Here is a 24,244-nt window from a genome sequence, read left to right as displayed (position 1 = left end):
AAGTTACAGTTACGTCCAGTAAGTCACGGTAAGTTACCAAGTGTAAATACTTAAGTTAATATTTTACAACGAAGGTAACAAGGGTCCAAAATGAACACAATCAAGCAATAAACCATAAAAAGCTGAAAGTAGACACAATGCCTCCCAAGTCCTCATATCCATAAAGTAATGTCTGTTAACTATTTAGAATAACATAGTCCCTCTCTCGGTTCCTGCTTTCCCTCAGCTCGACTCCCCCAACCAGGGATCTCTGTCCGGGCTCAAGCTTACCGTATGGCAAGGCCCATTTCCTAGGGGCCTCACATGGGAGTGATCCCCACAGGTCTCCCTTAATTATAGAAAGATCAACTCAGAATGGATTACAGATTTCAATATAAGACCGAAAACTGCGAAACTACAAGAAATAAACATGAGAGAAAAGCTTCATGACATTGGTCTATGTAATGATTTTTTTGGTTGTGACCCCAAAACCGCAGGTAAGAAAAGCAAAAATAGGCAAGTGAGGTTACACCAAACTGCAAAGCTTCCGCACAGCAGAGGAAACAATCAAAAGGGTGGAGAGACAACCTAAAAAACGAGAGATCATATTTGCAAACCTTACATCTGATAAGAGGTTAATAGATAAGGAACTCAAACAACCCAATGGCAAGAAATCAACCTGATTAAAAATGGACAAAGGACCTGAAGAAACATTTCTCAAAAGAAGACATACGAATGGCCAGCAGGTATATAAAACAATGCTAATGTCACTAAATCATCAGGGAAATGTAAATTAAAACCACAATGAGCTGCTCCCTCACGCCTGTTAAAATGGCTGTTATCTAAAGTGTTGATGAGGATGTGGAGAGAAGGAAAGGCTTACACACTCTGGTGGCATTGCAGCGTCACGCAGCCTTTTGGAACACAATATGGTTCTTCAAAAAACTAAAAATAGAACTACCGTACGATCCAGGAACCTCACTTCTGGGTGTGCATCCAAAGGACACAAAATAATATGTCAAAGAAATGCATTGCCACACTCTCCACAATAGCCAAGATGTGAAATCAGCCTGAGTATTCATCAGTGGATAATGGCTAAACAAAATGTGACATATATGTGGAGTCCGAAAAAGATAACTAAGCAACAATGAGGAAGAGGCCCCAGGAGACAGGGAGAACAATTGTTCTGGGAGACTAATCAGAGACAACCCACTGGCACATCCTGTTCCCAAATAGCTCTCCGCACGCACAGAGCCCCAGCAGCCCGACCTTATAAAACTTCCCTCCGGCCCCTCTCTGTTCTGCTGTAAATTCTTTCACTGCCTGCAACGTCGGCTCCAGTCAATATCATGACTGACAACAACATATACACAGCGGAATACGTTCAGCTGATAGAAGAAGGAAATCCTGTCATTTATGAAATGGATGAGCCTGGAGGACATTATGTTAAGTGAAATAACGCAAGCACAGAAAGACAGATACTTCATGTTCTCACTTCCATGTGGAATCTAGAAAAGCGAAACTCACAGGAGTAGAGGGTGGAATGGTGGTTGCCAGGGGCTGGAGTGGTGGAAGTGGGAAACCTGGAGATGGTGTTCCGAAGGTGTGACGGTTCCGTGAGACATAAGGAAGAAGTTTTGGAGATCTACTGCACAGCATGGTGTCTGTCGTTAATAATAAGCATTCCAAAATTGCTGGAAGGGTTTATTTTAAATGGTCTCACCATAAAAAATAAGTATGTGAGGTGATGGATTTGTGAATTAGCTTGATTTGATTGTTTCATGTGTGTGTGTGTGTATAGAAACATTGTCGTTGTCTAAAAAGTAAACTGAGGCACATAAAAGTTTGAAGAGTTTATTTGAGCAAGCAATGATTCATGAATTGGGCGGCCCCAAAGCAGGAGGTCAGCAGCTCCTCCGAGGGAATGCAAGGGTGAGGCTTTTACAGAGTGAGCATAGACAAAAAGCAAAGAAAATATTTGATTAATCCCAGCTATGCGGTTGGCTTTTTTGGTCTATCTTGTTGGAAAGTCCCAAGTTATATAAGTTTGTTGGCTACTTCTAATTGGTTGAGCTTAAGTTCTCTAAAAACAAACAGGTGTTTAAAAGAAAGAGCTTCAGTTTTGCTCATGTTTGCAAATAAAGCAAGGTTGAGGTCACTTATTCACTGATTTTGTCTTCTCAGGAATTCTCAGCATGCTGAGAGGGTGGAGAAAGCATCACTCTCATTAACACTATTGATACAGTCACTGGAACAGTCACATAGGCGTTCTCATCACCAGTAGCTACACTGGGATGTCGGGTCGCACAGTCATTATTATCCAAAATTGGACATTCACCGTAGACTCGAGTGGTCAGGTTGTTCAGGTCTCTAAATTGTCTAATCCTGATGGCAATCATTTGAGGTGTGAGGGGTCACTGGAAAGCATCGGAAACCCTCTAAGGGTACAAGGGCTGCAGGGAAATGGATACGGTGGCTGAGGACAATGAACACGATGACCAAGGAAGAGAAAAGCCAATTACTATTGGCCGAAAAAGTCCCTGGAGCACCGATCCCGGGAGTCAAGATTTAACCAACTGAAGAAATCAAACAAGAAAGCAGTACCTATTTGATGAGAAATATCTTTGTTTCTGAAAAACATTTTAATTTGAGGCAACGATTTCTAATTTATTGACACAGAAGCAACATTTTTTATTAAGAAGAACACAAACTCCTTCTTCTTACCAGAGCAGGAACTGCTGTGGAGGTTAGCCTGTGGAAGCTAAATCGTTCATCTCGGATTGGATTGCTGGAAGGGAACTCAAACTGTCATTCTATGAGAGCAAAACAAAAACAGAGATTAATATTTGGAGTAGGTTTTGATCTTAGCGTTGGAGTCAGAAGGACAGCTAGCGGAGGTTTCTAGATTTGGGTTTGAAACGTCTTTGGAGGGTGAATGAGTGTGGCAGCTGTAATCTAATGCATCTTCCAGATTCCCAGCTGGAATCGCTCTGGTTGTGTCATCAGGTGCTCTTCTGGCGAACTCTCCAAGTGACCCATATAGCAGCAGGCATGAACATTGCCCATAGATGTTCTGTTATAGTGATTTTTCTGAAGTTTAAAGTCATCCAGCTTCAGCTTGCAGAGCTTCGGGAAAAGGAAGTTTTCGCTTTTTGTTAAACCAGAAGAATTCAGAATTCAATCCAGTTTACAGATGGGTAATAAACCCCAGAGAAAATGACCAGGGCGAGGACTTGGCTATAGCTGCCCCACAGGTGTCTGTTAAAGTCAAATCTTTTGAATAGACACTCCCATTTTTACCAAAGATAATTACAGTAAGATTCTTTTCAAATAAAATAGATCTAGTTTCAATTAACTTGACTTCATTATTTGTGTAACAAGAACAGGCATTCTGTATGTTTTCACAAATCTAATATTTTAGTCAGAGCTTTGGTAGTCTGTTGACAAAGCCAAACCCTATAAAATATTTAGAGACCTTTTCTGAGCCAAATATGAGTGGCCATGGCCAGCAACACAACCTCGGGAGGTCCCGAGAACATGTGCCCAATGTAGTTGACTTACAACTTGATTTTAGACACTTCAGAGAGACAGAAGTTACAGGCAAAGACGTGAATCAATGGTTCGCGTGTCAGTGGTTCAGCCGGGAAACACGGGAGGGACGCCAGATCACAGGTGGATTCAGAGGTTTTCTGATTGCCAGTTGGTTCAAAGGGTTCACCGACGTGTCTGAAGAGCTGAGGTCAGCGTAAAGAAATGCTTACGTTCAGATAGGTAGGGCTGTGGAGCTCAAGGTTCTTGTTATCTAGAGGCAGCCACTAAGTAACAGGTTTCAGAGAGAACAGATGGCAAATGCCGCTTATGGCATTCACCCTAAAAGCTACCATGAATGACCTTAAAAGGAGTGGACTCTGAAAAAGAGCTATTAGGGGAAGAAGATTCTCTGCAGAATGCAGATTCGCCCCCTGAGATGCTTTGCAGGGCCACTTCAAAATATTTCAAAGAAAATAAAGTTGGGCGGTAAAATACCCTTATTTTCTACAGAGCCGACTGTCTGTCATAGGACACTATACCAGAGTCGGGTTGGAGTTAGACATTCTGTTGCTGGGAAGAGTCTGTTTTGTCAGCCTTATGAGCTCGATTTTAACGTCAATGCTGGCCAGCCGTGTCTGAACCCCAAAGGGAGGAGGGCGTGACAAGGCAAGTCTGACCCCCCAGCTTCCCATCGTGACCTGAACTCTTTTTTCAGGTTTTTTTGGGTTTTCCTTGGCCAATAGGATCACCCATTCGGTTGGTTGGGGGACACTGAATTTCATTTTCCTTTACATATTCAAGGAACTTGATTGACTTTGTATCAGTCAACTTTCGCTTTTTTAAATATCTGGTGAGGAGAAATGTCACATTAACCTTTAAAAACCTCTCTAAGCCAAGAAGTCAGCCAAAGACTTTCCCAATTATGCTCCGTAATAAGGAGCATGGATTCTTTTGTCTTTCTTTCGTTGCTTTTTTTTTAGATGGAGTCTTGCTCTGTCACCCAAGCTGGAGTGCAATGAATCTTAGCTCACTGCAGCCTCTGCCTCCCAGGTTCAAGTGATTGGTTCAGCCAACAGCACCCCCACCCCCAGTAGCCGAGATTACAGGCGTAAAATTTCTACTAAAAATTTTTGTATTTTTAGTAGAGACGGGGTTCACCATGTTGGCCAGGCTGGTCTTGACCTCCTGACCTCAGGTGATCCACCCTCCTCAGCCTCCCAAAGTGCTGGGATTACAGGAGTGAGCCACTGCCCCTGGCCTCAAGGAGCACAGATTCATATTGAACCTAAGCAAGCACCATATTGCCATGAAAATGCAATATTAAGTATGAGTTCCCCCAATTCTGGAGGAGTCAGGAGTGGACAAAAAGATAAACGCTCCATTTTTGTTTACAAAAAGCGTATGTCACCACAGCTATAATTCATAGATGGCTTAAGAGAAAAGGAGCTTGTTAAATCTAAAATACAAGACACAGAAGAACAAGCAATGTTTCCAACAAACGGTCATAGAAATTATAATCATCTTCAGTTAACTTGGCCCCATGGGGTTGACTTTCGTTTGGTTTGGTATTGGGTTAGTAGCTTTATGAATCCATCAGTTTACCGTTACCATTCTGGAAATTCTTACCCAGTCCAATAGTATGATCTTAACATTATCAGAAACTTGTACTTGTCAGTCTTTTTTATGACTCTCTTGCAGTTTTATATCATGCAACTGACAAGGAAATGTGGTTGTTTTGGTGACATCCAACATTTTATGACACTAATCACAATTGTAATAGATAACATTATCCTAGGACATATCAGATATTTGGCAATTCCATACAATTTCTGTAATACTCATCAACAAATTGATATAAATTAAAACATAAATTTAAGAAGGTTTAGCATTGCCTATTTCTTAGCAGTGCCTCTCATACAGTTTAACACCAAACAAGCCTAATTACTTTAATATTTATTTTTATAAAGGAGAAAATTTATTATTATTATTTTTGAGACAGGATTTCATTCTGCCACCCAGGTCAGAGAGCACTGGTGCCATCACTACTCACTGCAGCCTTGACCTCCCAAGCTGAAGCAATTCTCCCATCTTACTTAGGACTACAGGCACATGCCACCATGCCCTGCTCATTTTAGTATTGTTTGTAGAGATTGGTTTTCTTCATATTGCCCAGGCTAGTCTTGAACTCCTGGGCACAAGCAATCTGCCCACTTCAGCCTCCCAAAGTGCTGGGATCGCAAGCGTGAGTCACCATGCTTACCCAAGCAATTCTTTTGAGATATTTTAGAGACGCTTCTGGAAACTCCCAAAGCTAATTCAAGGTCAAAAGACTTAATTCAGAATTTGATTTTTGGGAAGTGATCAAAAATGTCAGAAAATGTAAAATATTTGATTGAATAGGATCATAGGTCACTGTGAAACAATACCAAAATGGCAAAAATTTTAAAGGCAAATACAAGAAAACTACATAATTGTAAAAACAAAAAACAGCTCTTTTAATAAAAAGACTCACTTTTCTGAAACAATCTAAGACCTAATAAAAGACAACATGTGGCATAAGAAATTATTTGATAAAACACAAGATGTGTTCTAAGCCAATTACTTAAAGGGAAAAGAAAAACCATTTCATAATCAATGACTGACCAATATTCCAAGGAAACTTCATCATTTTAGCACAGACAGAATCCAGTTCTAGCTTTGTTTTAGTATGTACTTAGCTTTTTTTTAACCCTTGGAAATAAAATTGATCTAACCCTAGTAAAGCTCCCTTTTCACAGACCTACAGCTTTCTGTATCTGTTTAGTTTTCCCCACTCATTTTCTTTCTTTTCCTTCCAGAAGAGTCACCTGCTTTAAGACAAAATTATTCTTTTTCCCTTCATGAAAACACATACCTCGCATACTTTTCCTTATTAAATCATTTTAACATATTATGAAAGCATCTATTTTATGTGTATATTTTTATATACGCTCATTTCCTTCATCCTTATTATTCATAGTAGTTTTAATTACACACATTAATTAAAACTCAACGCTTACTAACGTTAAGCTGTAGTGAAAATCAGATAGTGCGTGATTTCATCCTTTTAAATGACATGTGTTTCCTCAGAGTACAGGACGGGCTTACCAATAAACCCTGATACCTCTAATTCCTCTTAATAAGAAACCAAAGTGTATAAGCTTAAACTTATGTTCAGAAGTTAACGTTTTAGTAGTTTATATTATTTGGAAATCGTCTAGATATTTAATGAATACTTGTCACTTAATTTAACTTAGTATAGTCTTAAGGTTTTAAGTTATCAAAAAGATGTTGGAAATGGTCTTTAGACAGACATATTTATAACACTAAATAAAAGCAACTGTCATCTCATGGCTTTTTCTTGTTGACAAATTTTGTAAAAAAGATGACATGAGCTTTTCAACTAGTAAAGCTAGATAGAATATCCTTTTTTAACTAAATCACAAATATTTTTATTTATTAAAGATTAAAGTCATTAGAAACTTGAAAATCATTGGGGTTAGTTCCTTTCTCTTCTGAGAAAATACTTGTTTTATACATGAACTTATTTTTTCTTTAGACAAACTAAACAGACTTCTTTCAATATTGTTTCTAACAATACCACCCAGATATAGCATTTCTAATAACATCCACATATAATATCGTTTTATGTAGAATAATATAACATAAATTATATACATATATGTGTGGCTATATATGTGAATATATACATATAAATTATATATGTGCCTATGTAATTTATATATATATATACATATAAATTATATGTGGCTATATACATATATACACATATATACATACGTGTGTATATATATAAGTATATAGCCACATATAATTTATATAAGTTCTTAATAACTTTAGTCTTTAAACAATGAAAATACTGCTGATTTTCATGTATACATATATCCTGTGTGTGTGCGTGCGTGTGTGTGTGTGTGTGTATATATATATATATACATACATAAAGATACAGACAGATGCCAACAGAGATTCTTGGAGTCTGTTCTGTAATTTTAGCCACATTTTAGGTATAATAACATAAAACTCACTAGTTGGATCCAAATCGTGTCTCTGGCAGTTAAAGTTACTTGCTCAGGTGGCTAAAGCCTTTTATTCATATTTGCGAAAAGGACTTTTAAGATTTTTCATTTACCAATTTATTTCTAAAAAGTTTCTCTTTATATTTCCCTTCTGATGAGTCATTTCTCTGAAGTCTGCATTTCAAAGATTTGGATGTCTCGAAGGCAGAGGAATGGGATGTGAAGTTTTCTCTAAGAAGGAACTTTGGGGCCCATTTCTCTATTATCAGGAGTCAGTCTCAGTAAGACTGGAGGCTGAATTTCAGGTGGGTAACCAAGGAGACCAGTCTATTTCCAATTAGTCAGTATCTGTTTTAGTCTTAGGTGGTCACGTTTATAGTAGCTCAGTGTTGTGTGCAAGACCAAGAATTAAATTTAGTGGTTGCAGGTACACCTGGTTCATCTGCAGATCTAACTTTTTAAAGGAGTTAGTGCTGTGGAGATTCACAGGGAAAAAGCAAGACATTAAAGACGTTATTAGATTCAGAATAATTTTTTATTAGTGTGCTCTAGAGATTCCTTTAGAGAGATTACTTTTTAAGTCATTCTGTCTTTTGGGAACTTCTGTACACCAATCAAAAAATATATCTCATTGTTTCTGAGGCATTTGGGATCACTTTTTTTGTCTTTTTGTTTTTTTTTTCAGACAGAGTTTCACTCTTGTTACCCAGGCTGGAGTGCAATGGCGCGATCTCGGCTCACCACAACCTCCGCCTCCTGGATTCAGGCAATTCTCCTGCCTCAGCCTCCTGAGTAGCTGGGATTACAGGCACGCGCCACCGTGCCCAGCTAATTTTTTGTATCTTTAATAGAGACGGGGTTTCACCATGTTGACCAGGATGGTCTCGATTTCTTGACCTCATGATCCACCCGCCTCAGCCTCCCAAAGTGCTGGGATTACAGGCTTGAGCCACCACACCCGGCGGGATCACTTTTTAAAAACATGCCCATAGATGAATAATTTCATCTAGAACAAAAGTTTCCCTGATGTGGTCACTGCCAGTCTCGGCTATCTGCCTGAGTTTCATACATGAACTTATCTTTTTTTAGACAAACTAAACAGACTTCTTTCAATATTATTTCTAACAATAAAAGTTCCTAACAATAAAAGTTTCTCTAGAAAGGCACAGATGCTGGGTCCGTAGATGGTTTCAAACACAAAATTAGCTGGAGTTCCAAACGGAGGACTCCTAGGCTTCTCAGACGCTGGTGAAACGCATGACACTTTGTTTTTCTAAAACTTTGCCACCTGCGGCCTTCAGTCGGATCCAATCCGCTTTTGTTGAACACTTAGCTTGACCTCCAGATTCCAACCTGGATTCCAGGCCTATCCCAGGAACAAAGCACTACCCTGGACCTAGTCCAGTCCCCATCAGACCCAGTTTAACCTCCAGAATAAAAGTTGTTCAAATGAAGTCCGACGACACAGGATGCAAGTTGCAAAGCTGGACGTCTGAGAGGGGCTCCCTGTGATCACCACGGCAGGCCCAGCAGGTGCCTGCACCTGGTTATTCATTGCCCCTGGGAGTTTTCAGGGGACTCCTGTAGATCCCACTTCTGACACCAAACTTTTAAAATGGTAAACTGAGGCACAATAAAATTTTAAAGAGTTTATTTGCGCAAACAACAATTCATGAATCAGGCAGCTCCAAACCAGGGGTGGTTTAGGAGCTCCACTGAGGAAATGCAAAAGGGAGGCTTTCACAGGATGGACACAGAAGGTCAGCAAGTATTTCACTGGTCACCCTTATACAGTTGCCATGTTTGTTCCATCCTGTTGGAAAGTCCCTAGTTATGTAATTGTTAGTTTACTGGCTACTTCTAATTGGTTGAGCTTAAATTCTGTTATTCTTTGTCTTTTTTTTTTTTTTTTTTTTGAGATAGAGTCTCACTTTGTCACCCAGGCTGGAGTGCAGAGGCATGATCTCAGCTCACTTCAACCTCCATCCCCCCAAGTTCAAGCGATTCTCCTGCCTCAGCCTCCCGAGTAGCTGGGATTACAGACGTGCGCCACCACACCTGGCTAATTTTTCAATTTTTGGTAGAGACAGGGTTTCACCATGTTGGCCAGGCTGGTCTTGAACTCCCAACCTCAGGTGATCCACCCGCTTTGGCCTCCCGAAATGCCGGAGTTATAGGCATCTATTGTCCTTTGATACAAACGTTTTCAAGAAGCAGCTTAAGCTTTGCTTATGTTTGCAAACCCAGCAAGGTTCAGGTGACTCAAGAGACCTGAGTGGTTTCGTTTGCTCAGGAATTCTTCAGACCCAGTCTCCGTTTTAAATTACGTTAACATGTCATAACCCATAAATTATACAATTCGTACTTGTCAATTGAAAAAAAATGTGTCTGTAAATTCACCTTAGCCAAGAATGTTGCTGAGTGCTGGGAGGAAGAAGCAGACAGGGAGGGGCCGGTTTCAAAACGATTTAATTCTTAAACGTGCTTCTAGTTTTCCTTCACCATGGCTTCTAATTTCTCTGCAAGCACCACTTAGCAGTTGGTTCTGTTTCATGGTAGAGAATTTCCGCCACGTGCAGCTTCCAGAATCCCCTAGTCATGCCCCCTAAAATGCACAAAGTGCAGTGAGGGGTTGATGGACACTAAGAATGCAGGATAGGAGCCCCCCATTTGCTCTGTGGCCCTGGACAAGAACCTTCACCTCTGAACGGGTGCCATTTTCACCTGAGCTAGACAAATGGAGAAATGCCTGTGCTGGACTCCCTTGGCTCTGCGTCAGAGCACTCTCCACGTAAAGCTCCAGGGATGCCTGAGATGCAGCAGGCTCTGTGCCCGCCCAGGCCAGGGCCTCTGGGCCTCTGCTCACAAGGGCCCATCCTTGAGCCTGGTGCCCATCACCCAGCAGATTCTGAGCACGGTTTCCTCCCCAGAGGCCACGGCCTCCTGGCCACAGCAGCTCGTGAGCTCACCAGGCTCAGGTCAGTTCTGGGCCATAAACACTTCCCGCTGGCAGAAAGGGAAAGAGTCTCCTGTCCCCTGAGTTCCCCAGTCTCTGTTTCCCTTCACTGCTCCAAGTGGCCATTGAGGATTCTGGCCACAGAGGGCAGGAGCTCCAAGGCTGGCAAGACCTGCCACCCGGCCAAGCCGGGCTCCCCGGCACCGCACGCAGGCCTCGTTTCACTGCTTGGTAATGCCGGGTTGTTATTGCCAGTATTTTGCAAGAAGCAATGTTTATGCGATGTTTTACCACTGGCAATTTTCCTGTGGTTTTTGATGGGTGCCAAACAGGTCTCCGAAGGCCGCAGTGCTGGAAGCCCACAGCGTGTGTCCAGGGCTGGGCCTCCTGCCTTCGGGGCTGAGCCTCCTGCCTTCAGGGCTGAGCCTGAGAGCCAGATTTGCTGTCCACACTGCCTCGTGAGCGTTGCTCCAGGGTCAAAGCCATGTACGATGGTGCTTTATGGACTCCCACTGTTTTTTTGTTTTTTGGTGTTTTTTTTTTGAGACAGAGTTTCGCTCTTGTTACCCAGGCTGGAGTGCAATGGCGCGATCTCGGCTCACCACAACCTCCGCCTCCTGGGTTCAGGCAATTCTCCTGCCGCAGCCTCCTGAGTAGCTGGGATTACACAGGCACGTGCCACCATGCCCAGCTAATTTTTTTGTATTTTTAGTAGAGATGGTGTTTCACCACGTTGACCAGGATGGTCTGGATCTCCTGACCTCGTGATCCACCTGCCTCGGCCTCCCAAAGTGCTGGGATTACAGGCTGAGCCACCACGCCCGGCCGGCCCCCCACTGTTAAAGAGTTTATTTGAGCAAACAACTCTTTAACATTGATGTGACCGTGAATAGGAGCATCATTCAGCCCAGTACTTCCACTCTGACCCCCAGCCCACATCCAGGCTGCATGGCCACTGCCACCATCTCTGCACTAGGGGACCTAATTGCAAGGGACTGGACTAGGTTTGCAGAGGCAACCCCAGGGGAAGGGCTTCTGGCCTTGAGGCCTTCTGACACCTGCTGAACAAGTAGGGCCACAAGTTAATTGTCAACTCTCCACACCTATCCCTCCTCCTGCTTTCTCCTGTCACCAGTAGCTCCAAAGTGCACTTACAGACCAAGCCAGGAGCCAGCCGTCTGCCCTACGTTCCTCCCCCAAGGCCCTCAGTCTCCACTTCAGGTGGATTCTTCCTCTTATCCCAATAGTCCATGGATCCGCCAGCTTCTTTCCATCTCCTGGATCCAGTCACTCCATCTCTACCTGGACCAGGCCAGAATCATGTGTGGACTCTCTGCTGCCCCATCACCCATCCTCACCCCCACAACACACACACACACACACACACACACACACACACACACACACCCCAACAGCATCCAGAGTGAACTCCTGGGTGGGAAAGCCAATGTATGTCATGGTCCTTTTTGGTTCCCAGAAGCTCTTGAACCCTACCCACCTCTCCAGCCCTAGCTGCTATGAGCACAATTTCCCTGTCCCAAAATGGTCCAGAAAGCCTCACAGTCCTGCCCTGACCAAGAAAGTTTACCAACCAGCTGACCCAACTCCTTGGCAGTCACTTCAGTGGGCAGATGAGTGCCAGGGTCCCTGAAGTTCCCCCTCAGCACCTGCTGTGGATCCACCAGCCCAGGAACTACCCACACCCATTCCATGCTGACCCACTAGTTCCACAGTCTTCTGGAGTCCAGGACATCTCCAGCCATGGCACTGCATGGGAAGAGAGGGCTGCCTGAATCCCAGGGCTCCAGCGTCTGTCCTGAAGCCCCCCCTTTTTTTTTTTTTTTGAGACGGAGTTCCGCTCTTGTTACCCAGGCTGCAGTGCAATGGCGCAATCTCATCTCACTGCAACCTCCGCCCCCTGGGTTCAGGCAATTCTCCTGCCTCAGCCTCCTGAGTAGCTGGGATTACAGGCACGCGCCACCGTGCCCAGCTAATTTTTTGTAATTTTTAGTAGAGACGGGGTTTCACCATGTTGACCAGGATGGTCTCGATCTGTTGACCTCGTGATCCACCAGCCTCGGCCTCCCAAAGTGCTGGGATTACAGGCTTGAGCCACCGCGCCCGGCCCTGAAGCCCCTTTGCAGATGTAACCCTCAGAATGGGAATGGTTACCCCAGAAATAAATTCACACATTTATGGTCAATTGAATTTTGACAAAGATGCCAATAATCCACAGGGAAATGATAGTTTCTTCAACAAATGGCATTAGGAAAATTGGATATCCAATATGCAGAAGAATGAGGTTAGACCTCGCCTCACACCATATATAAAAATCAACTCAAAATAGGTTAAAGACTTTCACATAACCATAAAACTGTAAAACAACTAGAAGAAAATGTAGAGAAAAGCTCTATGACTTTGATCTGGGCAATAATTTTTTGGCTGTGACCCCAAAACAACAGGAACAAAAATTAAAATAGACAAATAGGATTATATTGAATTATAAAGCTTCTGCACAGCAAAGGAAACAATCAACAGATTGAAGAGACGATCTAGGAACTGGAGAATATATCTGCAAACCTTACGTTAATACCTGAAATAGATGAAGAACTCAAGTCAACAGCAAGAAAACAAACAACCCGATTCAAAGATGGGCAAAGGATCTGAATAGACATTTCTCAAAAGAAGACATACATATATATAAGACCAACAGAAATATGAAAAAGTGCCACTAATCATCAATGAAAGGCAAATTAGAACCATGATGAGCCACTACGTCACATCTGCTCGAATGACTATTAGCAAAAAGATGAAAGAACAAGTTTTGCTGAGGACATGGAAAGAGAAGCCTTGCACCCTCTTCATGGGAATGTAGCGGGGCACAGCCATGGCGGTGGGAATGTAGCGGGGCACAGCCATAGCGGTGGGAATATAGACAGGCACAGTCATGACGGTGGGAATGTAGCATGGCATAGCCATGATGGTGGGAATGTAGCATGGCACAGCCATAGCGGTGGGAATATAGACAGGCACAGTCATGACGGTGGGAATGTAGCGGGGCACAGCCATGGCGGTGGGAATGTAGCATGGCACAGCCATGGTGGTGGGAATATAGACAGGCACAGTCATGACGGTGGGAATGTAGCATGGCACAGCCATGGTGGTGGGAATATAGACAGGCACAGTCATGACGGTGGGAATGTAGCATGGCACAGCCATGGCGGTGGGAATGTAGCGGGAATGTAGACAGGCACAGTCATGATGGTGGGAATGTAGACTGGCACAGCATGGTGGTGGGAACATAGCGTGGCACAGTCATGGTGGTGGGAATGTAGCGTGGCACAGCCATGGTGGTAGGAATGTAGACTGGCACAGCATGGTGGTGGGAATGTAGACTGGCACAGCATGGTGGTGGGAATGTAGCGTGGCACAGCCATGGTGGTGGGAATGTAGACTGGCACAGCATGGTGGTGGGAATGTAGACTGGCACAGCCATGGTGGTGGGAATGTAGACTGGCACAGCCATGGTGGTGGGAATGTAGCGTGGCACAGCCATGGTGGTGGGAATGTAGACAGGAACAGCCATGGTGGTGGGAATGTAGACAGGCACAGCATGGTGGTGGGAATGTAGACTGGCACAGCATGGTGGTGGGAATGTAGACTGGCACAGCCATGGTGGTGGGAATGTAGACTGGCACAGCATGGTGGTGGGAATGTAGACTGGCACAGCCATGATGGTGGGAATGTAGACTGGCACAGCATGGTGGTGGGAATGTAGACTGGCACAGCCATGATGGTGGGAATGTAGACTGGCACAGCATGGTGGTGGGAATGTAGACTGGCACAGCCATGATGGTGGGAATGTAGACAGGCACAGCCATGATGGTGGGAATATAGACTGGCACAGCATGGTGGTGGGAATGTAGACAGGCACAGCCATGATGGTGGGAATGTAGACAGGCACAGCATGGTGGTGGGAATGTAGACTGGCACAGCATGGTGGTGGGAATGTAGACTGGCACAGCCATGGTGGTGGGAATGTAGACTGGCACAGCATGGTGGTGGGAATGTAGACAGGAACAGCATGGTGGTGGGAATGTAGACAGGCACAGCCATGGTGGTGGGAATGTAGACAGGCACAGCCATGGCGGTGGGAATGTAGACTGGCACGGCCATGGTGGTGGGAATGTAGACAGACACAGCCATGGTGGTGGGAATGTAGACAGGCACAGCATGGTGGTGGGAATATAGACAGGCACAGCCATGGTGGTGGGAATGTAGACTGGCACAGCCATGGTGGTGGGAATGTAGCATGGCACGGCATGGTGGTGGGAATGTAGACAGGCACAGCCATGGTGGTGGGAATGTAGACAGGCACAGCCATGGTGGTGGGAATATAGACAGGCACAGCATGGTGGTGGGAATATAGACTGGCACAGCCATGGTGGTGGGAATGTAGCATGGCACGGCATGGTGGTGGGAATGTAGACAGGCACAGCCATGGTGGTGGGAATGTAGACAGGCACAGCCATGGTGGTGGGAATATAGACAGGCACAGCATGGTGGTGGGAATATAGACTGGCACAGCCATGGTGGTGGGAATGTAGACTGGCACGGCCATGGTGGTGGGAATGTAGCATGGCACGGCCATGGTGGTGGGAATGTAGACAGGCACAGCCATGGTGGAAAACCTAGGGAGGCGCTTCAAAGACTGAAGACAAAATGACTGCACATCTCAGATGGTCTGTGCTGCTGTCACAGAATGCCTGCACCTGGGTGACTTATAAAGAATAGAGATTTAGTTCCTACAGTGGAAGGTCGGGTGCCCGTGTCTGGCAAGGGCTTTCTTGCTGGGTCATCCTGTGGTGGAAGGCAGAAGGTGGAAGAGGGAGAAAGCACAAGAGAGCGTCCGTGAGAGAACAGGCAGGGCCAGAGCTCCCTTTCTAACAAACCCACTCCTGAGATAATCACGTTCAGCCATTTACAAGCATAGACCTCTCGTGACCTAATTGCCTCTTTTTTTTTTTTTTTGAGATGGAGTCTCACTCTGTTGCCCCGGCTGGAGTGCAATGGTGCAATCTCAGCTCACTGCAACCTCCGCCTCCGGGTCCCAGTGATTCCCATGCCTAGGCCTCACGGGTAGCTGGGATTGCAGGTGCCTGTCACCACGGCTTGTTTCACCATGTTGGTCATGCTGGTCTCAAACTCCTGACCTCAGGTGATCCACCCACCTTGGCCTCCCAAAGTGCTGGGATTACAGGCACTGTAATAGGATTACACTGCACCCAATGACGTGATCACATTAAAAGTCCTATCTGTCAACATTGTTGCATTCGGCACAAAATGTGAACTTTTGGGAACACATTCAACCATAGCACCACAGGATCCAGCAATCCCATTTTTGTGTATATATCCAAAAATCAGGATGTCAGAGAGATGCTCGTGTGGATTGAAGCACGATTCGCAATAGTCAAGCTATAGAATCCACCTCAGTATCTATCAGTGGACAAGAAAGAAAGTGTGGCACATAGCACATAGACACCATGAAGTAATTCAGCCCCAAAAAAGAAAGGGATCCTGTCACTGTGAACAACACGGATGAACCTGGAGGACGTCCCATGAAGTGAAATAAGCCAGGCGCGGGGAGGCAAGACCCGCACGATCTCACTTATATGTGGAATCTGAAAAAGTCAGACTCACAGAAGCAGAGGGCAAAATGGTGGTTCCCCCAGGTGGGTGGTGGAAGTATTTAGAAGATGCTCATCAGAAAACACGAAATTTCATTTAGACTGTAGGAGTAAGTCAAGAGATCCGTTATACAACATGGTGCTTGTCGTTAATAACAACACATTGCGTTATTGACAATTGGGGAGAAAGTAGACATTAAGTGTTCTCACTGCGAAAAAACAAGGCTGTGAGGTAATGCATCTGTTGATTAGTTGACTTAGCCATTCCACAATTATAGCTACATCCAAGCAACATGCTGTACTTGGTAAATATAGCCGGTATTTATTTATGAGTGAAAACCAAGCAAGCAGAAGGGTGAGAAGGCTCATGTCTGCCGGCCCGGTCCAGACAGGAAGGCTCTGTGGAGGTGGGTTGGTCTGTGGGAGCTCCCAGACAGAGTGAGGAGTTGATTCCCCTGAGAGCAGGCTTTTGTTCCTGATCACCTCTCTGGGCTCCACAAAATGGGGCGTCTGAGTAAGTCAGATGGTCTAAAGGGAACCTTACCAGTCTGCGGGCCCAGCATTGGCCATATATTTGTGATGACAAGTGGCCCTGGGTCTGTGTCCAGCCTCAAGCTTCTCCCTCCCCAAAACGTGAGCTCCGGTCCTTCCAGACACGCCCCAGCTCCTCACAGAGGCTGTGCCATTACGCAGATCAGCCCCTCCGCATTCACTCTTCCTCCTGCAGAGGAAGCCACTCTCCACCCTGGTGTCTGCTGAAGCTGTGCCTCTCCTGGCACCATTCCTGGTTTGGGGTGGACTCTCCCTCCCTCTCAGCACCTGCCTGCACTACCTGCCAAGCTTCTGCCGAGGACCCAGCCCCGAGCCCGGCACAGAGGAGGACTGGGGACAGTCACCATTTGCTGAGTTGGGGAGGAAGCAGGTAAGCCCTCCAGCTCACCGGACACAGGCAAGCGCTCAGCCCGAGGGGCCCACATGCAGCTGTGGTTTAAAGCATGGGCTCAAGCCAATGAGACAAGCCTGGGGCCCAGTCCAGCCACCAGCCATGCCACTCTGGGCATGCCAGGGAAGCCCTCCGACAACTGGTTTGATTGCAGTTCCTGCCCCAGAAGGCAGGGTGGATGATGGATGACTTGGCGAGACAGCGCCTGGCACAAGGCACTCAGACTGGCAGCTTCCAGCACCCCCCATGTGGCTGTCGATAGTGCATTCTGGATGGCACCCGGGCTTGGACTTGCAGCCCCCGATCCTATGACCCTGGCGGCCTTGGTCGGGGGATGGGACAGGAGGGTGTTCCCAGTCCTACCTTTCACTTAGCTTTGGGGGGTAGTAGATCCATCAGGAAGGGGGTACCCGGAGTGGTCCTCAGTCCTGGGGATTTAAAACCTGCTGTGTAACTTTCCGTCTGCTTCTCTAAAACTTACCACAGATTTAGTGGCTTTAAAACAACACGAATTTATTCTCTCTCAGATCTGGAGGTCAGAAGTTCAAAATGGTTCTCACTGGGTTAAAACCAAGGCATTGGCAGGCCTGCATTCCTTCCGGAGGCCTAGAATAGAATTCCTTTTCTTGCCTTTTCGGCAAGAGGCCACCTGTATTCCTTGGTTCACGGCCCCCTCCTCCATCTTCTAAGCCAGCAGCACAGCATCGTCCAGTCTGTCTCTTGACTTCAATCCCCTTCTGTGTCTCTCACCTTCCGGCCTCCCTCTTTTAAGGATGCTGTGATTACACTGAGCCCACTCAGATAATCCAGGATCATACACCAGTCACAAGATCCTTAACTTAGGCACACGGGCAAAGCCCCTTTAGTCCTGTAAAGCAGCATCCTCTAATCTGTGCTCCAAACACAGTCTCACGTCTCCACCTCCAGCTACCCGGCGCTGCACTAAGGAGGGATCCCCAGTCCTTGCCAGCACCCCCACCCCACCCACCAGGTCTCTCGTCCTCGCAGAGGGCTGAGACTCTGGAGCTGGAGGGCCTGAGTGCAAATCCTGACTTGTCACTTTGCAGCTGTGTGACCTGGGCAAGTTACCTAACCCCTCTGGCCTCTATTTGCTCATAAATAAAGAGGAGATGACAATAACACCCCACAGCCCCCGTGGGGCTATGATGAGGATTCCATGAAGCTACATTCATAAGATGCTTAGAACCGTGCCGGGCATAGGACGTGCTCTTAGTGACAACTGTCACTACTCAGTTGAAGCCTGACCTCACTCTTTACTAGCAAGGAAGAGAAAACGCAACTGCCTCTGCCCCCGTGAAGCACTGGCAGCCAATCTGGGACGAGTGATCCTGCTGTTGGACAGGAGCCATCTCACAGGAACCAACCTCAGACGAGGTGTCTCTGAGACGGTGACAGAATAAGATAAGGCAAGGCCACTCTTAACTTTGTCCAAGCACAGACAAAAGCAGGGTCACTGTGCCACCCTCAAAATGCAAGCCAGCCTCTCTGTTGGCAAAAATGAGTGGCAGCAGCTGCTTTGCGTTCCAGCACCTTCTCCATTCTGCTCTGCCCACCACAAATGAGCTTTGTTGAACCACCTGATCATAAGACCACCCTGAGTTCTGACAGCATCCGCACTTGAGGGAACTCCTCCTTCTTTACATCCTCCCCAAGCCTCCAGCTCTGGCCCAGTGTGTGCACAAGTTCCTTCTAACCCCTGACGGCACACCTGGCACTTGCCCACAGTGCATGTGCTCCCTCTCTGCAATGATTAATGAGCTCAGACTGCTCAGCACGAGTGGGTCCCAGTGGGCTCTGTCTGGAGGGCTTTGCTGTCTGTTTTCTTTGTACAAATTTATGGCGTACATAATCTTTTCTATGTATGTAATGCAGAGTCATCAAGTCAGGGTATTTGGGGTGTCCATTGTCCAAGCACAACACATTCATTTAGTGTGGTCATCCTACTCTGCTGTCAAACGTCGAACGTATCCTCCTCTCTGGCTGCACGTTGTAACTTTAACTCACTTCTCTTCGTCCTCTCCCTCCTTCTCCTCTCCTTCCCAGCCTCTGTTGTCTATCTTTGCACTCTCTACCTTCACGTGATCAGATTGTTTAGCTCCCACGTGTAAGTGAGAACAGCTGATATGTGTCTTTCTGTGCCTGGCTTATTTCACTTAATGACCTCCAGTTCCATCTGTGTTGCTGCGAATGACGTAGTTTCATTCTTTTCTATGATCGAACGGTGATCCGTTGTGTATACAAACCACGATTTCTCCATCCATTCTCTACTGATAGACACTTAGGTTGATCCCGTATCTTTGCTGGGTGAACAGTGCTGCATGGACATGTGGGGGCAGGGGCCTATTTGAAATACTGATTTCTCTTCCTCTGGATAGATCCCCAGTAGTGGGATTCTTGGAGCAAATGGTAGTTCTCTTTTCTGTGTTTTGAGAAATCTCCACACTGCTCACTGCGGTGGCTGCACGGTTTGCGTTCTCACCAGCAGTGTCCAAGCTCCCTTGTCTCCGCATCCTCGCCAGCATCTGTTATTTCTTCTCTTTTTATTCATAGCCATTCTGACTAGGGTAGGATGATGTCTCATTGTGGTTTTGATTTGCATTTCTCTGATGATTAGTGATGTTGAGCATTTTTTCACATACCTGTTGGCCCTTTGTGTATCTTCTTTAGAGAAACATCTATTTCTCCTTTGCCTACGTTTTAGGGGAATTATTTTTTCTCCTGTCAAGCTGTTTGAGTTCCTTGTATATTCTGACTATTAGTCCCCTTTCAGCTGAATAGTTTGCAAATAGTTTCTCCCATTCATCAGGTTGTCTCTTCACCCTGTTGATTATTTCTTTCGCTGCGAAGAAGCTTTGTAGTTTAATTAAGCCCCGTTTGTCCATTTTTGTTTTTGTTGCGTGTGCTTTTGAGGTTTTACTCATAAATTCTTTGCTTAGACCGACGTCCCGAAGAGCTTTCTCTAGATTTTCTTTTAGTATTTGTATAGTTTCAGGTTTTATGTTTAATTCTTTAATCCATTTTAAGTTGTTTTTTGTACATGGTGAGAGGTAGGGTCCAGCTTCATTCTTCTGCATGTGGCTATGCCATCTTCTGAGCATTCTGAGGTAAGTTCTTGTGGAGTGTGTCAAAGATCGGCTGGCCGTAAATATGCAGCCTTAGATCTGGGTTCTGCGTTTTGCTACATTGCTCTAAATGTGTCTATTTTTATACCAGTACCATGCTGTTTTGGTTACTCTGGCTCTTTAATGTATTTCAGAATCAGGCAATGTGGTGCCCGTAGCTTTCTTTTTGCTCAGGATTGCTTTGGTTATCTGAGCTCTTTTTTTGGTTCCATAAGAATTTTAGGATTGTTTTGCCTAATTCTGTGAAGAATGACATTAGTATTTTGATGAGGAATGCATGGAATGTGTAGAAGGCTTTGGGCAATATGGTCATTTTGATTCCGTTAATTCTTCTGATCCATACACATGGGATGTTTTTCTGTTTATTTGTGTAATCTCCAATTTCTTTCATCAGTGCTTTTTGATTTTCCTTGCAGAGATCTTTCACTTCCATAGCCAAAGTGATTCCTGGGTTAGTATTTATTTTTATTTAGTTTTAGCAGCTGTTGTACATGGGATTGCTTCTTAATTTCTTTCTCAACCAAATCATCACTGGTGTATAAAAAACTACTGATTTTCGTACATTGATTTTGTATCCTCCTCACTAAATTCATGATCAAATCTGTGTTTTCTTGGAGGAGCCTTTAGATGTTTCTAGCTGTAAGTTCATATTATAAGCAAAGAGGGACAATTCGCCTTCCTCTTTTCTAATCTGGACGTCTTTTACTGGGTTCTCTTGCTCGATTGCTCTGGCTACAACTTCCGGTACTGTGCTGAACAGGCCTGGTGAGGGGCGCATCCTCGCCTTCCTCCAGTGCCCAGAGGAAGAGCTTTCAACTTTTCCCCATTCAGTATGATGCAACTGTGGGCTTGTTGTAGATGACCTTTATTATTCTGAGGTACGTTCCTTCTATCCCTAGTTTGTTGAGACTTTTTATCATGCAGGGGTGTTGAATTTTATTAAATGATTTTCCTGAGTCTATTAAGATGATTATATGGTTTTTGTCCTTCATTCTGTTGATGTGATGTAGCACATGCATGGATTTACATGTGTCAAACCTCCTTGCATTTATAGCCGGTATAAACCCCACGTGGTCATGGTATATTATGTTTATGATGTGTTGTTGGGTTTGCTTTGCTAGTACTTCGTTGAGGATCTTGGTGTCTGTGTTTTTCAGGAACACTGCTTGTAGTTTTATTATTAGTTTTTGTTGTGTTTTTGCCTGGTTTCCGTATCAGTGTAACCCTGGGAAGCTTTGAGGGAATGAATGAATTCCTGGAAACATGCCACCTACCAAGATTGAATTAGGAAGAAACAGAAAACCTGAAAAGCCCAATATCAGGTAGCAAGATTGAATCAGTAATAAAAAGTCTCCCAACAAAGAAAAGTCCAGGACTGGATGGATTCACAGCCAACTCCTGCCAAACATACAAAAAACCAATATTAATACTCGAGTATTAATCAAAGAGGAAGAAATCTTCTCTAACTCATTCTAGGGGACTGAAGGGCTTCGATCCCAGCAGTGGCACTCTGGGCACAAGACTTCACAAATCTGGGCTTATCTGGAAGTGAGATGAGATGCCTGGGAATGATGAGATGAGGCCTGTGGGGCATCAGAGCACAGAGGCGCCTCCCCGCCCCCTCCCCAAGTTTCCCACCAATGGGGACGCATTGGACTGGCCGACCGCCCAGGGGGAAGAGCCTTGGGTGAGAACACCTCCTAGTGCTCTGCCCTGCGCTCAAGGAAGGCAAGGGTGAGCACCCTGCACAGCAGGCCCTGCCCATCAAGGATCCCCCAGCACAGGCACCTGGCACGCCAGTGCTGCAGAGCAGATATGCAGCCTTTGGTCCTCATTTTGCATTTGTAGAAACTGCAGTTCAGAAGCATTTTCCCTGGGGACACAGCTTTTGGCACAGTGCCCAGCAGGGGAGGTGGGGGTCTCCCCAGAGACATTCAGGACTTGTGGGCAAGCAGGTGGGCTTGGTGGTTCTCAGAATCAAGCATTCATCTCAGGGTACCCTGTGCCAAGCCCCACTAAGCCACCATCTCAGATCTGCTGTCACTCCACGATATCTTTTGTACCAGGTTTTGGCTTCAGAAGGCCAGGGCCCTGAGATACAAATTTTTCAGGCGTTTTTACCCTTCTTTTGGTCCAGGCTTGTACAGCTCCCTGTGCCTTCCTGCAGCTTCCTGGAGGAATGGGGCCAGGGCTTCGGAAGAAGGGGAAGGTCCCCAGGAGTGAAATGAGTGGGGGTACTGAGAGGGAGAAAGAGGAGGATCAGCATGAACCTCACTGGGGCTGGGAGGGAGACGTTGGGGAAGCACCTGTCCCTTGTCTTGGCTATGTGTTCTAGAAGGTGTGAGAGGAGCCTAGCTACTCAGAACTTGGGGCTTTTTTGAACAAGGGTCCAAAGTCGACACTGGGAGCTCTGGAAATCATGGGCCAACAGAGTGGAGTGCGTGTCTGCATGAGCACGGAGGTGAACAGCTGGAGCCAGCCAGGAGGACCCACTGGGTGCATGTTCCATTTTCCATCTGGAAACTGGAGGCCCAGAGAAACCAGGAGCCTGCCCAGGGTCACCCAGCAAACACCCGGAGGAACCAGGCAGAGACCAAGGTGGTCTGCTGTCCCCTCAGGGGGGCCCACAGGGGGTCCTTCCTGGAGCCCATGGCAGCTCCTCACCCCACCCCAGACCTGAGCCAGTCCTCCATCCTCCTCTGGACACTGCCAGTGGGACAGTGTCACAGGGGCTCTTCGAGCTGCAGGCTCCAACCCCCGAGCAGCCCCCCGCTCAGCCCCCAGCTCAGCAGAGGCATGGCTGTGATGTCTGGTGGATGTGCAGCTCTTGCAAATCCCCACTCCTCCCTGCGCCGCCCCTCCCCCTGAGCCATGCAGTGGGGGCGCAGGAGATTGACATCAAAGGCTCAGACACCTGCTCCCCGCACCCAAGCCGTCATGGTCGGCTGGGTCCCGCCTGTCCAGAAGCCTCCAGGCCTGGGGCCCTGATTGCCAGCCAGTGGCTCTTGGTCCCCCAGCAGCTGCCCCTTGAGGGGAGCGAAGCAGGGTCAAGTTCTCCAGCAAGCCCCATCCGCCCCTCCCTTCCAGATCAGTGTGGAATCGGCAGTCCCTCCCCCCATAGCCCCTCCCTCCGGCATCCCGGTGCTTCCCACCCCCCACGCCGCTAGCCCCACAGCCCCCACCCGCCCCACCTGCCAGGAGCCGCCCAGTGCGTTATTGACTACGCCCGGCCGTCCGCACGCACTTCATTTATTCAATAGCTCTGGGCCTGAAAAACACCGCGAAATTGCATCCCATTTTCCGCAAACCCATTAGCAACCAGCGGCCTCGTTCTCCATAATTCTGCTGAGCCGCCCGGCTCAAGGGGAGGGGGCTTTGTTCTGCCTCTGCCGCCGCCCCCACCCACCCTCAGAAGGGTACCAACGTTTCCAATCTGTGAAGCCCAAAGAACCACGGGGCAGAGACCTCCGGGGACCCCTGGCCCAGCTGCTGTTCTGGCCTTCGTACCCCTCCCCCGGCCTTCCCCTGCCCCCAAACCCTCTCATCCCCACAGCCTTCATACCTCCCATCTGCATTCGCCCCCCCACCCCCATCTCCAAGTCAGCCTGGCCCTGGCCCCAAGGGTGGGTTTCTTCTTCTCTGTTCTGAGCCAGGCAGTGGGGTGGGGGCGCCCGAGTTGAAGTGGCAGCACCCCCTCCCCCTCCTCCTCCCCCTCGGGCTGTGGGAACCAGGCAGGTGGCTTCTCTGGCCTGCATTTACTTTTCAGCTGGAAAAGGGAAAGGTGGAAGCACGGTTGGCCGCCAGGAAGGGGCGTTGGGGGAGGCAAGGGGTGGAACAGGCCTTGGCAAATGGGGTCCTCCTGGCTGGGAAGCATCTTGGGGCTGCACTGGGCATGCGGCATATTCCCCACCCCAGACGTACCAGAGGTGGTCGCCCAGTGTCAGTAA

The sequence above is a fragment of the Callithrix jacchus genome, chromosome 8, assembly GCF_049354715.1.
Source record: "Callithrix jacchus isolate 240 chromosome 8, calJac240_pri, whole genome shotgun sequence".
Classification (NCBI taxonomy): domain Eukaryota; kingdom Metazoa; phylum Chordata; class Mammalia; order Primates; family Cebidae; genus Callithrix; species Callithrix jacchus.
Note: the sequence above shows the minus strand (reverse complement) of the source record.